Raw genomic sequence first — 6,781 nt, forward strand, 5'->3', positions numbered from 1 at the left:
TCCCTCTGTATACGTTTATTTACTTATACTTTTGGATACCATCTTGTATTCTTTGTACGATATCTTTTTCAATAAAGATTTTTTTTTGAAAAAGGGGGGCTGTATTGAACTCGCGTTAGCAAGTTAGCTACCGTCGTTATCTTGCTAGCTAAGCCGGAGCTTAATGACTTTGACATGAATAACGTTACATGCTGACCTCGGCCCACATTCTATTTATCAGACCTTGGATCACAATTAGATCTTCCCCCCGACTTACAGCTCGCGAAAGCTGAGTGTTTGCTAACGCTAACATGCTAAGGTAGCTTTAAAGTGTCCTCCGTCGGCCGTCGCGCGCGTCAAGTTCATATCAAGGAACTTCAAAGTCAAAGGTTTTATTTCATTAAAAGAAAGAACAAATATGTACCTTTATCTGGTATAAATCCCATTAGCATCATCAAGTGCCCACGTGGTCATTTGGGGGTCCAAATATGGGGTTCCAAAAGAGTCACCTCTGCCCGGGAGGGTTTTTGGACCCCCATAAAACCCTCACCAGTGGTACCATACCCTTCAAATTAATTTTGGCAAGAGCAAAGGTCCCAAATATAACAAATAATCCTGTTTAGAATAAATGTGATCATTCATCGTGGTGCTAGGAGCACCCAAAAAGTGAAAAATAATTTTGGCCGTCAAAAAAAAAATGGACTTTGGTGACCCACCTCTCACCCAAACAGTAAGGAATGTTGATTCTGCCTGTAGAATTGTGAAATACACATTAGAATGAACTAACAGAGCAATTTTCAGCCTTCTATCACTATTAGAACAGAAGCTATGGGCCTCCAAAAATGCCAACAAATGAAATGCGAAATTCCAATGGCCCTCCTCGTCGTTCCCTCCACCGAATGAGGCGCTCGTCGGTGAAAACGGCACATTTGCCGCTTCGCTAATGCTCGCTAACCTCTATGCTAAATTAGCGTCAGTAGGCTAGCCGGCTAGCAGGACCTTCGATTCGTAACGTTAACGTACAATTCCAACAACAATAAAGTAACGTTCATTATCAATACGATTTAAAAGTCAGCGGAAAACATAAAAATCGTGTTACAGTACTTACATTTGTACACGGTTTGTTGCTGGCTGTCGCCGGTTTCGCCGCATTCGTCCGCCATTATTCAAAACGTTTCAGAAGTCAGACGAGCCGCAATGCATTTCGGGGAAGTTGAGTATATCTGGCAAGGTCCGCTGTATACTCGGGAATTCTTGCCAATTCTTGCGTTTCTTTTGTATTGTTGTTATTATTGGTATTATTATTATAAGATGAAGATCAAGTTTGGAAGAATTAATTGTGTGGGAATTCTGCTGGTCTTCTCCAATCACAGTTCATTGCATTACATCACTCCTGGGATGCTGAAGCTGCAACTTGTCCTGCACTGTCATCTGCTGGTGATGGACTGCAAAGGCGTAACCTGTACATAAACATCTACAAATAGAAAATACACATTTATATGCTATATATGCAAATATAAAACAGATATACGATCAATCCATCTACTAGATGAGGTGTCCCATTGGGTGCAAACAGAATAGTATTCAGTGAGTCTGTTTTGCTGGGGGTCTCCCACATTTTGCTCCCACCAATTTACCTACAAAGTAGCCCCGGAGGTCTGCCTGGGTGACATTTGTGCTTCCTGTGTGCAAATCTGGACTGGAAAAGTTGCTTCTAGTTCTCGTTCGTGCCCTCAACGTTTCACCATTTTCATATATATCTTTTTCTTCTCCCCCCCCCCCCATCCACAGATCCATGATCCGTGTGCACATGGAGTTTTTATAGGCTATGAAGGGATAAACAGCTTGCATCACATGTTACAGCAGCGGGGAAACATGGGCATGAGTGAAGCTGCAAAACAGATTACCTGCAGCAAGCAGGACGCTTTGAGATGAGAGGAGATATATTTAATTATGGGCTCAGCATCTCCAGCAGCAATCATTCATATGAAAACATAGTGTACAGCTGCTGCTGCTGCTGGTTTAGAGTTTTCTATTCATAAGTTAGGGGGAGATGGATGTTCAGGGATTGTATACAAGTAGCTGTGGAATAGATGTAAACAGGCAAAAACAGGAGAAATTGCATGAGTGCGTCATCTTTATTGAAGGCTGTCCATTCATCCATAAAGTGTGGAGAAGACAGTGAAATGGTCAAAATAGATTCTATTCTTTTTTTAGACATCCTGGCTGCGTCTAATTACCAAACACACATACGCACGCACACGCATATACGCACATGGACACCGATTCAAACATAAATGTAAATGAAACCTCTGATATTACAATCCTTCTAGCTGACGTGAACCAGGCAGAACAAACTCCCAACGCATAGTAGCGTACTCCTGTAGGTAGGGATGCAAACAATTAATCGATTATCGATTAATTGTCGATAAGAAATTACTCGATTCAAATAAATTAATTGCAATTAATTGCGTTTTGAACACGTAATTCCCCGCCAGTCCACGTGAGGGCGTTCTTGACGCCAGACGTACTTGACGCACATGCGCGAACACAAGCGAAGCAGGGCTCTGACGACAACAACAAGACAAACGGGAAGTGGTGTTTCCCACACATTATGGCGCACCGCCATAGTCTAATTTCGGCCGCCATAGATGTTCGCCCAAAATTATTTCATCAAGGCAAATGGACTTAACTAGCAGCTCTAATGATAGGCCTAAACAGGAGGGCAGCAGCGAGTATTATAAGGGGAAATCCTCACGGCTGGTCTTGCTCATCAACGTTCTGTTTTCCCCCGTTGCCATGGCGAGGCGTCCCCCGCGCCGACCCCCCCTCAGCTGGCGAGTTTGACGGCACGTATAGCCCCGTTCACATACGTCGCTACTCGCCCGTCACTTGCTTTCTCACTGAATTCTACTCGCTGGCAAAAAAAAAAAAAATTCACTGCCGCCGACGGCTAGTTCAAGCCGCAAATCTCTGTGGAACTCTCTGTTGACGTCAACTGTCAATCATCTCTATTCTACATTCTGATTGGTACTCGCTTCACTCGCATCGCAGAAAGTTAAACTGATTTTCTCTCCGTCCCCGCCCACATCGCATCGCCTGTCCTGGTCCACATTCCGCTAGAACACATTCACATTCATTGACAGCTGTCGCTCAGAGATGGGCGAGTGGAGACGTATGTGAACGAGGCTTCAGTCAAAACCAAAACACCAAGGAAGGCTGAGGAATATTCACCCACTTATATTAATAATAATAATAATAGTTATAATAAACTAATAGTTTAAAGGCTCAGCACTGTGTTTTAGTCATTTTTGTTTTCATCTTTTCTTGAATGCTTAAACTCCTCAACCCCATAATACCCCTTAATATGTCAACATTTGTATCAGAACCAGCAGTTTGTAAGAAATTGGTCAGGAAACGATATGTCATATTTTGGTTCTCAAAATTCCCCAAATTATAAGCGGTAGACAATGGATGGATGGATGGAAATTCCCCAAATTGATGCATTAAAATGAAATTATTCAAAATATGATTTGCATTTTTCTTTATATCATAAGTTAGCATTTTATGTTACGTATACAGTAGATAGAACCTATTCAGAGGGAAATTCAGCTTCTCAGAAGAATTGCCGCTTATCAATTAATCGATCGATAAGATGAAACAACTATCGATTAATGAATTACTCGATAATTTGCATCCCTACCTGTAGGACTCCTGACCGCAGACTAGCAGACCGCCGGTGTGCAAGCAAGATGGAGTGACAGCGGGGACGGCCAATCACACAAGAAACGGCAGAGCAAATCAAGGAGCTTGTGGGCGGTCTAAACTAAGGGAAACAGGCTTCAGTTTGAGCGGACGTTTTCCGCTTGGTCCTAGTGCTTGACACGTCTCTGTTTAATATAGCGTAACATGTTTTTGGACGGTAAAAAGTGCAGGGGACCAAAACGGCCTTTTGAAAAAGTGCAGGGGACATGTCCCTTGTGTCCCCCCCCTAAATTACATCCGTGATGGACACGCACAGTGTTTGAAGGCCCACATTACAGCATGAGAGATAATGAATGGGAAATTGTATAGTAGCCTATTCCTAATATTATTAAAAATTAATAGCCTAAGAAAAATATAAGTAGGCTAGGCTAAGATCACATAATCAGTTTTCCATTTGCAATCTATAGGCTAGTGACCTGTATGATCTTTTTATTCTTGAGGAATTTATTGTGCCACAAAGCAAGCATTTGCTGCGTTTGGGCATCAGTGTGCAGATTGGCTGGAGAAAATGGGTGCTCTGGGTGTAGAGTTGCACGATACCCACGGTAGCCACGGTAACCCGCGGTGCCAAAACGTAACGGTTCCTACTATACTAGAAATTTTACACGACGGTACTACCGTGGATTACTACTACCGGTGCCAGTTTCCGCTACGTAGCAGCCGCCTCTCCTCTCCTCCCGGCTTCTCACTGCATGTAAACAGACCCACATGGCAACTACTGCAACCTAACTACACAGCTGCTGAATGATTGGCTGTTTGCCTGTTACTGTGACGTCCAGGGATATGATAGGCTGTTTCCGTACGCTGGGTCCGCCCGTCTGTTATCTGATTGGCTGTTCGTGTGTTTCTGCCGGGAAGACGAACTCAAGACAGCTCCGCTTCACAACAAGTTCTGTCTCGCCCAGACGCGCGCCCGGCTTATTAACAGTCACAATCAACACAACACAACACACTCACAAACAACACAACACAATACAACACACGCACCATGGCAGAAGCACCGGGCCCGAGCGGCGAGTCTGCCGCGGCGGCGTTGTCGTCGTCAGTGGCACCGCTAATTTTGCTAAAAAAAACGAACTCCAAAAGCCACATATGGAGCTATTTTGGCTTAAAACAAGGGGCAGACGGTAAAGCCATTGACGATGCCCGTCCACTGTGCAGGCGCTGCCACCAAGCAATAGGAGCAAAAGGAGGGAACACATCAAACCTCATCAAACACCTGCAGTGTCGTCACCCAGATTTATATGTGGAATACCAGGTTAGTATGCCCTAGTTATTTACTCATTGGCTAATATTAGGCTATATGCTCCGTGTACAGGCTGAGGAATGAAGAGTTAAAGATTTCAAAGTATAAAGCACATAGAAAATGCATAAACATAAAAATATATTATGTTGGAGAAGAAGCATTATTGTGATTTTTTTTTTAAAGTCAAAGTTGATTATTTATATTAGTTAAACATAAATGTATGTGCTAAGGAAACTGAATGATTATTTAATTTCAACCATATAAATTCTAACTTCATTTATTTGTTTTTTATTGCTTATATGCTTTTGTTAATGTACTCTTGTTGACCCAGTTATGAACTAGGACCATTAGGGTAATTCATGTTATGTATTTCCCACCCCTTATTTCAGAGAGAGCCATCCAACCCAAAAGGAAAGCAACCCATTGCCAAGACCATACCTGAAATGTATGAGCAACAGAGAAAATATCAGCCAACTTCAAAGGAAGCCACAACATTGAACAGAGCAGTGGCTGAATTCATATGTTTGGACCAAATTCCAATATACACAGTGGAGAAGTCTGGCTTCAAGGAATTGGTGAAGAAATTGAATTGTAAATATGAGCTTCCTGGGAGGAATTTCTTCATGTATAAAGAAATACCCATGCTTTACACAGAAACCAGAGAGGCAGTTATGGAGCGGCTGTCAGGACCCAACAAGTACTTCTCCTGTACTACTGATCTGTGGACCAGCAGGGCCATGGATGCCTACATGACCATCACTGTGCAGATGATAACAGAGAGCTGGGAGATGGATGCATGGTGCTTGGAGTGCTCTGAGATGAACAGTGACCACAATGCTGAAAACCTACTGGAAGCCCTGGAGGAAACGATGGAAGATTGGAATATGGACAAAAACAAGATGTCGGCTGTCACTACTGACAATGCATCAAACAACATAAAAGCCTTTTCACAAAGATACACCTGGATACCATGTTTTGGACATAATCTCGATTTGGCCACTAACAAAGCGCTGGCTATCGACAGGGTGTCATCCGCCTTATCCAGACTACGGAAAACTGTCTCTGCCTTTTCCAGGTCACCAAAGATGTCCAGGCTACTGCTAGAAAAACAGACAGACTTGGGTCTACCTCAGAAAAAGCTGCTTCATGATACACCAACACGCTGGAGCTCTGGTTATGACATGGTAGAGAGGTTCCTGGATCAGCAGCAGGCTGTTAGTGCTGCCCTGGCCACCGAGAGGAAGAAATGGCATCTCATGCCCAGGGACACTGACATCACCACACTTGAAACAGTAAAGGAGGTGCTTGGACCACTGCGACGGTTCACAGATGTTCTCAGTGGAGAGAAACTCCCCACAATCTCTGCAGTTCAAGTGGTCATGTGGGAAATATCCTCTTGCCTTGCTGCATCTGAAGATGATGTCCCCCTGTGCCGTGAAATGAAGGAGAAAGTTCTACAGGATCTCAACAAAAGATACGCAGACAAGGATTTACAGATTATTCTTAACTGTGCCACATATCTTGATCCTCGTTTCAAAGACACCTTTGTGGCGATGACACCTGAGGTGAAAGAACGTCTCATCAAGGACATCGAGGAGCAAGAAACTCTGCAACACACTGAGGCTGAGGCTAAAGTTGAGGTAGATTCACCAGAGAAGCGGCCAAGAACAGACATGCAAAGGCTCCTCGCAAGCATCAAAACAAAAAAGAAAGGAGAGGTCAGTGCCACCCCCTGCTCCCCTGGATCTGGGGATAGGACGACCAATACACAGAAAATCGAACATGAGCTTG

Source organism: Eutrigla gurnardus (assembly GCF_963514095.1).
Source record: "Eutrigla gurnardus genome assembly, chromosome: 24".
NCBI classification, from domain to species: Eukaryota; Metazoa; Chordata; class Actinopteri; order Perciformes; family Triglidae; genus Eutrigla; species Eutrigla gurnardus.